Genomic DNA, 12,246 nt, shown 5'->3' with positions numbered 1-12,246 from the left:
AAAAATCACAGAAAAGTTGTACAAACGCCCCCTTTGTTCCTAAACACTGAATATGTTTTCTAAGGGCAATATTCTTTTATAAATTTCTTACATTTTTCATTTCCTCCCTTCTTTCCTCCTCCTCCTCCTCCTCTTCCTCCTCCTCCTCCTCCTCCTCCTCCTCCTCCTTCTCTCTCTCTCTCTCTCTCTCTCTCTCTCTCTCTCTCTCTCACACACACACACACACACACACACACACACACACACACACACACAGGAGTGTACACCTGGAATCTCAACCCCCAAGAGGCACAGGCAGGCAGATCTCTGTGAGTTTGAGGCCAGCCTGGTCTACAAAATGAGTTCCAGGTCAGCCAGGAGTGTTTACACATAGAAACCCTATCTCAAAAAAACAAGAGAAGATAGCCCTGCCCCTTGCCAGTTGTTGCATTCAGGAGAGCAGGCCCTGAGCCTCTCCTAGGCAGCACAGTAGAGTTGGCCCTGGTAGGGGGAGCACAGATTAGCTGGTCCTGTGGTTCCTTGTGCATGAGCTCAGAAGAGCTGGCCCCTAGATCATGAGAGATGGAAAGCTGGTCTTGCCTCTCACTGTTGGGAGAGCAGGCCTTACACCTCCCCTGGACAACACAGTGGAGCTGGCCCTGATCTCGAAGTCATGGGTGAGTCAGCCCCAAGGGTGTGATAGGACAAGAGCTGACCCACCCCCTTGCTGGCTGCAGCACTTGGGAGAATGGGCCCCATGCCTTGACTGTGCAGCACATTGGAGCCAGGTCCAGTCCCAGGGCAAGAGAGCAAGAGAACTAACCCTGCCTCCTGCTGATGTTGGCATTGGATGGTTTAGCAAGAGCAGTGCTAGACAGTTTGCTTGGGTGGTGCAGATAAGAAAGAGGCTCAGATCCAGGCATTTGAGATGGCCCAGCCGGACAGTTGTGAACTCTTAGGGCACTTCAAAGGGCCAGTGCTGCTTATCCAAAGCTGCAGGATCTCCATGACACAGGGCAACAACAGGATAACCTGAAGGAGTCCTGGTGAGGATCCAATATTGATGGTGTCACAGAAGCCAGAGGTCTCAAACCAGACCAATGACTCATTGCAGGGAACATTAGCTAGTGAAGATGTGTGGAGAGTGGGACACAGTGTGACACACTACAGCTTCCAAGACAAGATGGGGTGTGTGTGTGTTTTATTTTGTGAGGGGAAGTTGCAGGGGAAGAGGGCAGATATGAGTAAACAGGAAGATGAATGGGACTGGGGTGCATGATGTGAAACTCGAAAAGAATCAAAAAAAGAAATCCCCCTCCAAAAAAACTGTGAGACGAGAGTAAGACACACACACACACACACACACACACACACACACACACACACACGCACACACACAGAGAGAGAGACAGAGACAGAGAGAGACAGAGAGAGACACACAGAGAGAGACACACAGAGAGAGACACACAGAGAGAGAGAGAACACAAGAGATCGCAAGAGCACAGGATACACAGAGAGACACACAATGGAGACTGTACCACACTGCATATATGGAGGTCAGAGGACAACTACTGGGAGTAAGCTTTCTCCTTCCACCACATAGATTTTAAGAATCAAACTCGGGGTCTGGAGAGATGGCTCAGAGGTTAAGAGCACTGACTGCTCTTCCAGAGGTCCTGAGTTCAATCCCAATAACCACATGGTGGCTCACAACCATCTGTAATGGGCTCTGATGCCCTCTTCCGGTGTGTCTGAAGAGCGACCATGTACTCATATACATAAAATAGATAAATAAATCTTAAAAAAAAAAGAATCAAACTCAGGTTGTCAGGTTTGGCAGCAATCCCCTTTACCTGTGGAACCAACTCCCTAACCACAATATTTTTTATTTAATTTATTTATTATTATTTTTTGTTCTATTTTACACTCCAGATTTTAATCCCCTCCCCATCCTGCTGAGGCGGAGCATGACCCTGTAGGAAGACAGCATTCTCAATATTTTTTTCATTTTTGCAGTACTAGACTACTGTGCTACAACCCAGACCAAGGAGATTCTCTTACATAACTACAGACAATGACTACAATCAGGAAATTGACACATTATGTAGTACTCATCCCATATTTACCTTCAGCTTGTATACTTTCTAAAATGACCTTATAGTGAAATGGTCATTTTCTGATTGGGGGTGGAATTCCACATTGAGCATTCCTTCGGGTTAGCTTACCCCTTTTGTCACCATTTATCTCAATCAGATCTTAAGCCTTTCTCTGGTTTTTAAGACTTTTTTCAGGTGTTCAGGCCAGTGATTTTAAAGAACAAACTTCAACTTGTGGGTTTCTGCTATTTATTTATGATTTATAGCAACAATAAAATACTGCAAAGAATTCAAATGGTTCATGAAACAAAAGTGTGCTACAGAATTGACTATTAGGTAGCCAGTAAGAATAAGAGTTTATTTCATGACCTAGGAAAAGATTGCAATTTCTAAGCAAAAAAATCCTATTTATTTATTTATTTATTTATTTATTTATTTATTTATAAATACACTATAGTACTGATACACCAGAAGAGGGCATCAGATCCCATTACGGATGGTTTTGAGCCACCATGTGGTTGCTGGGAATCGAACTCAGGATCTCTGGAAAAACAGTCAGTGCTCTTAACCACTGAGCCACCTCTCCATCCTGAAAAAAAAACCTTAATGGGTGTGATGATTTGTATATGCTTGGCCAAGGGAGTGGCACTATTAGGAGGTGTGGCCTTGTTGGACTAGTTATGGCCTTGTGGGTGTGTGGCTTTAATATCCTTGTTCTAGCTGCCTAGAACAAGAAGTATTCTGCTAACAGCCGCCAGATGATGTAGAACTCCCAGTTCCCCCTGCACCATGCCTGCCTGGATGCTGCCATGCTCCAGCCTTGATGATAATGGACTGAACTTCTGAACCTGTAAGCCAGCCCCAATTAAATGTTGTCCTTATAAGAGTTGCCTTGGGGGCTGGAGAGATGGCTCAGCGGTTAAGAGCACCCAACTGCTCTTCCAAGGGTCATGAGTTCAATTCCCAGCAACCACATGGTGGCTCACAACCATCTGTAAAGAGATTTGATGCCCTCTTCTGGTGTATCTGAAGACAGCTACAGTGTACTTATATATATAATAAATAAAATAAATCTTAAAAAAAAAAAAAAGAGTTGCCTTGGTCATGGTGTCTGTTCACAGCAGTAAAACCCTAACTAAGACAATAGGTATAACAGAACATTTGTATAAAAGTTGTAGCCTTATGAGGCCTAGAACTCTCTATGTATACTAGGCTGGTCTTGAACTCACAGAGATCAAGGAGACTGAGAGCAGTAGAAAAAAACTGCCCAGATTCTACTTGCCAACATTCAAATTCAGTCGCAGGCTTTTTGGGCCATAAAACTAACTTTCTTTCTTTCTTTCTTTCTTTCTTTCTTTCTTTCTTTCTTTCTTTCTTTCTTTCTTTCTTTCCTTTCTTCCTTCCTCCTTCCTTCCTTTCCTTCCTTCCTTCCTTCCTTCCTTCCTTCCTTTGTTTTACTTTACTGTTTCTTTTAATTAATTAATTAATTAATTAATTTATTTATTTATTTAATGTATGTGAGTACACTTTCAATGTCTTCAGAAACACCAGAAGAGGTCATCAGATCTCATTACAGATGGTTGTGAGCCACCATGTGGTTGCTGGGACTTGAACACAGGACCTTTGGATGAGCAGTTAGTGTTCTTAACCACTGAGCCATCTCTCCAGCCCCTTTTACTGTTTCTTTACAAGAATGTGGGTACTTCCTTTATGGGCTGAAGGAAGAACAGAAGGTATTTGGTTTCTAAGGGGTGTACCAACAGGTGGTTCTGTTTTGATCGACGGGCTTATTAGATTATGTAAGCTTTTGCTCTCAGTACATGCCTGTTCCCACAATGCATCTGATTTTAATCATATGCACACCCAATTATGCATAGGTACAAGCAGGTAAAAAAGAGTTTTTCCCTATAATTCGCTCTAGGACAGTTTACTTTTCTGTGCAGTATTCCAAAAACAGTTCAGATAACTTCCTTTCCTGCCTGACAAGCTCACAAAAACCTGGGAACATATTTGAGTGGAAACTGACCAGAAAAGGAGTATTTTTCAAGCTAGAGGAGGAGAAAGGTATTCCATTGTTTGCAATATGGTGTACCTGCAACTTGATGAAGGTGGACATCTTAGGTTGCCAGGTACATTGTTAAAGGAAGGGTGCATGTCTAGGCCAAGCCAACTGCAGGCCCAGGTTGATAAGCTATCTCTAAGCTTACATGCCTCACGAGGGCTTCAATTTTGGGTTTTGCTTGCTTTTGAGTCAGAGTTTCACACCCTAGCCCAGAATGGCTAGAACATACTATGTATTCCAGACTAGCCTCAAACTCATGACAATCTTTCTTCCTCAGCCTCCTAAGTGTTGGGATTATGGGCAAGGGCCAACACCTGGCCTCAAATTTTGATCTGGCTTTATTTTCCATGCAAGATTTTCCCTAAGCAAATCAGTTCTGAAAAACCCCCATTTCTCCTGACACACCTTGTTTCCGCTTCCATTCCTCTCACTTCACTCCTGCCCCTTTTATGGCCTCAGGATCTACAGTCGTCTACCCTTATATCTGGGCAGTTTTGCCTTTACTTTGCCAACAAATTACCAACTTTGGGGTAGGTTCCTATTAAATATCTGCCAGCAACTAAGAGGCTAGGCCAAGAGTCTGTGTAGAGCCACAGACTTTTAAATTTTAGTCCTACCATCTAATAGATGACTTCTATTTTGGGGTCATTGACAAAAGCAGATTAGCTGAGGACCTAGAGACAGCACTTAAACTAATGGGAATAAAAAATAAAGCCAAGGAGTAAGGGAACAATTAGAAAGGCCACTGGTCTTTGCAGCAGGCACTGCAAACTCTGTCAGACTTGTTGAGAGTAAAATGAAAGCAAAATTGTGAGGTGCGAGCCAGCTTTAGAGACAACTACGTAAGTAGAGGTGAAGTAGAAGTTACAGTTGGACACGTGGGACAAAGGAGTAGTACAAAATTGGGGAAGGAGAAGTGAAACCAGCACAGTCACAAATAACCTTAGAATGCAGATGAACGACAATGGCCAAGAACTGCCCCCAAAAGAAAACGAAAGAACTAAAAGAAAACGAAAGCATTCTGTATGGCTTAAAAAGGGGAAGTAGAAGGGAAGAGACTCTGAAATGGCTTAAAAAACAACTTCTGCAAGTTGTCCTTTGACCTTTGTACACGTGTCATGGCACATGTATGCCCATACATTAACACACATGTAATAAATATATAGTTTAGATATAGACAGATTGTACATGCATGCCCACACATGAACATAGATGTTCTTGGATGGATGGATAGATTAGGTGGCTTTTGTTTGCTTTTTGAGTCAGGGTTTTACACTGTAGCTCAGAATGACTTGGAACATACTATGTAAACCAGGCTGGCCTCAAACTCATGACGATCCTATTTCATCAGCCTCCTAAGTGTTGGGATTATGGGCAAGATAGATAGATAGATTGATAGTAGGTAGGTAGGTAGGTAGATAGATAGATAGATACATAGATACATAGACAGACAGATAGATAGATAGACAGACATATTATTAGATAGACAGACAGATGACAGACAGATGGCACATGCATGCTCACACATGCACATATATGTGATTAGATGGAAGGAAGGAAGGAAGGATGGATGGATGGATAGATGGACAGACGGATGGATGGATGGATGGGTGGGTGGGTGGATAGATGGGTGGGTGGGTGGATGGATGGATGGACAGATGGATGTACAAAAGAGAGGATGGATCTAAAAGACAGAGGGACATATTTTTGAGAAATTTAGTAGTAGGTGGGGGTGGAGATAGAAGCCCATAGCTAGCAGACAGCAAGAACTCAAGGTCAGGAACATTTAGGTTGGGATTCATGCTTGAGTAGACATCACCCAGGCTAGAAATATCCATGAGAGGAGCTGAGAGCCTGGAGCTTCAGTAATGGATATCCACGTGGAGTATATAGGTGGGCAATGGTGAGAATATGGCAGAGACTGGAACACCAAGGCTATAGTTTGATCTGGTGTCTCCCTGGGGCACACATAAAAAGCTAGGTATCTTTGGCATGTGCTTGTACCCTCAGCTCCAGGGAAGCAAGACAAGTGACTCTCTCGGGCCTGCTGGTTAGGTGTGTTCGCCTGCTGGTGCTATTCTGAGGCTGTGGAACCTTTGGGAGGTGAGGCCTAGCAGGAGAATTTTAGGTTACTGAGAATGTCTGTGTATGAGAGTGTAGGGTACTATTCTCATCCACATAGTTTCCTGGATAAGAGGAGCAGTTCTACTCTGCTATGTGCTCCCATCATGGAAGACCTCATTAGAGACCCAAAGGAATGTGCCACTTACCTCACCCTGGGACTCCCAAACCTCAGAGCACAAATGACTTCTTTTTCTTTGAGTGTGTTGTGGGGAGGAGGTGCACACATTCATATGTGTTCCTGTATGTGTACATGGAGGCCAAGGTCAATGATGGGTGTCTTCCTCTATCATTCTCCAGCTTGTTTCTTGAAACATGGTCTGTCACTGGAGGTTATTGATGCAACCAGACAACCTGGTCAGCAAGACCGAGAGATTCTCTTGTCTTGCATCCCTGGAGCTGAGGGTACACGTGCATGCCAACCACACCTAGTTTTTTATGTGGGTGCTGGAGAAAAAGAAACAGGTCCTGATGTTTACACAAGCAGCACTTTACCATCTGAGACATCTTCCTAGTACCTCCTTTTTCTTTCGTGTGTGCATGCATGGTGTGTGTGTGTGTGTGTGTGTGTGTGTGTGTGTGTGTGTGTGTGTGTGTGTATTATATGTGTATGTGTGTATGGTGTGTGTGTATATGTGTGTGTACACAAATGCATGCATATGTGTCTGACGTCTAGAGATCAATCAGTATCTAGCATCTTCACTGCTCTCCACCTTATTTGAGATAAGGTTGCTGACTGAGCCTGCAGCTCTTCCTTTCAGCTAAACTGGCTAGCCAGAAAACCCCAGGGATTCTGTCTCCATTCTCCAGTATTAGGATTTTATACATGCACTGCTACACCTGCCTTCTACATGTATGCTGGGAATTGGAACTAAGTCCTGGTTTTTATATATCAGGCATGTGACCCACTTATCTCCCCAGACTCCTTCCTGTATCTTTTCCTTTTTTAGATAAAGGGTTATAGGGCCTAGTGTAATGGTTTGTATATTCATGGGCCAGGGAGTGGCAGTATTAGGAGGTGTGGTCCTGTTGGAGTAGGTGTGTCACTGTGGGCGAGGGCTTTAATACCCTGGTCCTAGCTGCCTAGAAGTCAGTCTTCTCTTAGAGGCCTGCAGATGAAGATGTAGAGCTCTCAGCTCCTGCACCATGTCTGCCTGGATGCTGCCATGCTCCTTCCTTGATGATACTGGACTGAATCTCTGAACCTGCAAGCCAGCCCCAATTAAATGTTGTCCTTATTAAGAGTTGCCTTGGTCATGGTGTCTGTTCACAGCAGTAAAACCGTAAGACACGGGTTGGGGATTTAGCTCAGTGGTAGAGCGCTTGCCTAGGAAGCGCAAGGCCCTGGGTTCGGTCCCCAGCTCCGAAAAAAAAGAACCAAAAAAAAAAAAAAAACGGTAAGACACCTATTTTGGCTTCCAACTCATTAAGTAGCTGAGAATGACCTTGAACTCCTTGAACTCCTGCATGTAGTGCTGGGAATGAAACCTGAGAATTCCCTCATGCTAGGCAAGCTCTCTACCCACTCTATCACTAGCTTTAAGTGCTACCTATTTTGTTCAGCGTTTATCTTACACTCCCAGCATTCTGGCTAGCTCCCTTAAGTCATTGGGGTACATAGGATAGGTTGAAATGCTCGAACAGTTCTTTTAAAACATGCCTAGAAAAAAAATATACTTAAAAACCATGCTAAACTGGAGGAAGGTAGGGATGCAAGGCTTTAATCCCAGCACTTACAAGGCAGAAGCAGGTGGATGTTTGCATTCAAGGCCAGCCTGGTCTACACAAGGAGTTCCAGGACAGCTGGGGTTACAGAGAGAACCCTGCCAATAAACAGAGTCAGTATGTAAATTAAGCTTGCTGTTGGCTTCTTTATCTTTAATTCCATCTCTTAGGGAGGCAGAGGGAAGCAAACTTCTGTGAATTTGAGGCCAGCCTGGTCTTGCTGGGTTTTAGTCTCATTCCTGTCTTCTCTATATCCTCATTTGAAGCCCTAGCGACTCCTGTCTTTAAACTATTTTCAGAAAGTTCAATTGAATCATTACTCCTTTTTAAACCATGTTATCCTGGGAAAACATCACTTTTGTCATGTACTACAGGTAAACTGCCCAGAGAGGAGTAGGACGCCTCCACAAAATGATCACAACAAGCTAAATACAAAGAGAATACAATGACATCAAGCACAAGGAGCCCTAGCAACAACTAAGGGCACCCTGGGCATAATCCCTGCAGGGCTTTGCTTCTCCAAGGTACACTCATAGTAGCCATGCTAACGGGTGAGCTCCAATGCTGGATGCAGTCCCACTGGCCTGGACACTGCCACCACAGAAAGTTCCAGAACTCTCAGGACTAAATGGTGACTTTTTTTCACCACCAGAATGTTAAGATTTCAGCTTTTAGTGCCCAGAGAGATGGCTCAGAGGGTAAAGCACTTTCGTACAAGCACAAGGACCAGAGTTTCAATTCCAGGAACCTATAAAAAAATCCAGGAATGCATGCGTGTAATTCCAGTGCTCCAATGATGAGATATCAAAGGCAGGTTATCCGGGTGTAAGCAGCAGCAAACAAGGTACATGGTGATGGCTGGCACCTAAGGTTCTCCTTGACCTACACATACACTCACACACACACACACACACACACACACACACACACACACACACACACACAGAGCAGCGCTCTGTGATCAGTAATTTTGGAAACCACGTATCTTCTGTGCTTGTTCTCTAACTAAAAACACATGCAAAGAATCATTGCAGGGTTGGGAGGAAGGAGGAATGGCTGGAGAGATGGATCAGCGGTTAAGAGCACTGGCTGCCCTTCCAGAGGTCCTGAGTTCAAATCCCAGTGACCACATGGTGGCTCACAACCATCTGTAATGGGATCTCATGCCCTCTTCAGGCCTTCAGGCTGCATGCAGGAGGAATACTGTATTCATAATAAATAAATCTTAAAACAAACAAACAAAAAGAATCATTGCTTCCAGTGCTACCAAATCCATATCAAATATAGAATGTAAGTCTATTGGGGGCTTAAGGATCAGGAAGATTTGAAAATACTCCTTTGTATTCAATTGTCTACCGGTGAAAGGTAAATGAATGACTGTAGTTCCAATGACTATTGAAGTTCTAAGTTACACAAAGGACTCTAATGAAGTCACTTTATTTTGTTGGCCCTACCTAATTATTTAACAAACTGATAATGATCAAATAAATACAAACACAATCAAAGGCTGGGTTACTAGTAAAACATCAAAATTGTTTTTGTAATGCTTGACATTGCAAAAAATTAAAATGTTTTACTAATGTTATAATACCGATTAGCATAGAATGTAATTTTGGGAATTAGAAAATAATTTCATGTGTTGATTCAGCCTTGACTGCGTTCATTTAGATACTTTGATGTGACTAGCCAGCATAATAGGTCCCTGTTTGTTTGGGTTTTTTAACTAATAATTTCTTTTCAGACATTGTAGACATTGCTAAATTCAAATTGCTTGTAATTGCCTTATAAAAAATCATTTTTAGCAAATGAACAAAAGCTCATTTCCTAGCTAGTTTTATTATTTATGCAAAGCCAAAACAAGCAGCTGAAAAGTTAGAAGTTCAAATGATGCTTTACTTTTTCACAAAAGCAACCAGCTGTTAGACACAGTTATAACTGGGGTTAAGAGCCACGACACAGCATAAAGCTATGCAAATTCTTCAGTAATATGTTGCCCTTGCCAAGTACATGGGACTGAAGCAGTATGACCCTGGATGTGGAGAAGCAAGCCTATCTGGAAACACTAGACAATAGTGCAAAACATGCTATTCTTCAGAAATCAAGAGAAAGGAAAATGACCATCCACCACGGTTAGTAAAACATAGGAAATGAAAACAGTGTGGTTTTGGGTTGAGGTGAGTAGGGGCAAGGTCTCCTGGTAGCACAGGCTACCTTTGAACAAGCCATGTACCTGAGCATGACCTTGAACTTCTGACTCTCCTTGCTTCATCTTCCCAAATGCTGGAATTCCTGGGGTAAATCACTAGTCCCAGCCAAAATAAAGCCTTTTAATTCTTTTGGAAATGGAAACATAGTGAGTGCCTGGTTTCCCCAAAATAATTCACGTATCACTGAGATATAGTCATGGCTTCACAGAAAAATCTAAAACCCACAGAACCACACCATGTTCCCCCTCCCCATTAATTTTAGCACAGTTTACTTTTTTATTTATGTAATTGGTGTGATGGTGTCAGATATCCCAGATCTGGACAGTTAGAAATGGTTGCAAGTTGTCATGTGGGTGCTGGTACTTGAATCCAGGTCCTCTGGAAGAGAGCAGCCAGTGCTCTTAACCACCAAGACACTCCTTCAGCCTTTTCAAGTACATTTTTTTCCAGAGACAGGGTCTTACATTCTCCTCATGGCTGGCTGAAACTCATTAGGTAACCCAGGCTAGCCCCAAACTAATGACAGTCCTCCTGTCTTAGGCTTATTAGTGCTGGAATAAGATTATGGGCATGAGCCATCATGGCTGTCAGTACCCTTCAAAAGTTGAAAAGCAGACAAACAAGTTACAAATGGCATGAAATGTTGCTTGAGTGGCAATTCTTATCATGACTTATCATGACTTGAAACATACATACTCAGCCCATACACACCCAGAACCCAGAGGTTGGAGGGAGGGAGAGAGGGAGGGGGAGGAGAGAGAGAGAGAGAGAGAGAGAGAGAGAGAGAGAGAGAGAGAGAGAGAGAGAGTCTTCTATATGCATAAAAGCATGTATAAGGAAACTTATGCAATAGTTTGGGGGAAGTAGATTGTGGGGAAAAGGGACAGTTCACATATACCTTTCTACACTTTAAATGTATGTAATGACCACATACTAGGTGTGTGGGTGGGTGGGTGCTCTTATGTAGCTCAAGTTGTTTTCAAGCTCACTATGTAGCTGAGGACATCCCTGACATTCTAATTCTGCTTCAGCCTCCTCTGGGCTTATAAGCAAATGCATGCAACACCATTCCCAGCTTTAGTTTTGTAAAATGCTGAAGTAAAACTCATATAACATCAAATTCTTTCTCTTAAAGTGTGTTAATTCACTCACAACTAAAGGCTCAGAGATCATTTCAGAAGAGAGAGTTGAAAGAATCTGAGAGCCAGAGGATCAGGCAGTGGCTGTGAGATTGTCTTCTAGGAATTTCAAGCTATCCCCATAACGTCTCAGCAATATGATTGGATTGCCCAAACATGAGCTGAACAAGGGTGATAATAGACATGCTAACATGGAAGGGGGAAAGGCCTTGAGCCCTCAAATCTCCAAGAAGAAACAATGGCAAATGAGGAATGCTGACAGCGGGAGAAACAGTCTTCCAAGTGAAGAGCTCACCAATCAGTTATCCTATACAAAATGGACAACCCTAAAACCATACATACAAGTAAAATACTGGCTAAATAGGTTATATTTAGGAATATGGTTTTTTTAAAATATGGAACGCTTCACGAATTTGTGTGTCATCCTTGGGCAGGGGCCATGCTAATCTCTGTATCGTTCAAATTTTAGTACATGTGCTGCCAAAGCAAGCACTAGGAATATATATGGGTGCAACAACAATTAATGTAAAAAGGAGACCACTGGGTGGGGGGGAGGTTGGAGAGATGGCTCAGTGGTTAAGAGCACTGACTGCTCTTCCAGAGGTCCTGAGTTCAAATCCCAGCAACCACATGGTGGCTCACAACCATCTGTAAAGGGGTCTGGTGCCCTCTTCTGGTGTGTCTGAAGACTGCTACAGTGTACTCATATAAATAAAATAGATCTTTTTTTAAAATTTGAAAGGGAACAAGGAGAGGTTACATAGGGAGAAAAAGGAAGGGGGAAAGGATGTAATTTTTATTATAGTCTCAAAATATAAAAAATAGTTTAAAAAACAAGTGTACAATTTGTAATATCAGTGTATTTGTAAGGTCATAAAACTATCGACCATTATCTTTTTTCACTCTTCATTGACAAA

At 42.8% G+C, this 12,246-nt stretch overlaps 1 non-coding gene across 1 annotated transcript; it reads right to left on the bottom strand.

The window, feature by feature from the left end:
- Positions 1–11,718: 11,718 nt before the first annotated feature.
- LOC120099395 (U6 spliceosomal RNA) lies at positions 11,719–11,822 on the bottom strand. Its single transcript, XR_015647248.1, has one exon. It is a non-coding gene; the product is annotated as a U6 spliceosomal RNA (small nuclear RNA).
- Positions 11,823–12,246: the final 424 nt, after the last annotated feature.

Source organism: Rattus norvegicus, chromosome X (assembly GCF_021556685.1).
Source record: "Rattus norvegicus strain SHRSP/BbbUtx chromosome X, alternate assembly SHRSP_T2T, whole genome shotgun sequence".
In the NCBI taxonomy this organism is placed as follows: domain Eukaryota; kingdom Metazoa; phylum Chordata; class Mammalia; order Rodentia; family Muridae; genus Rattus; species Rattus norvegicus.
This window is presented reverse-complemented; position numbering and strand designations above follow the sequence as displayed.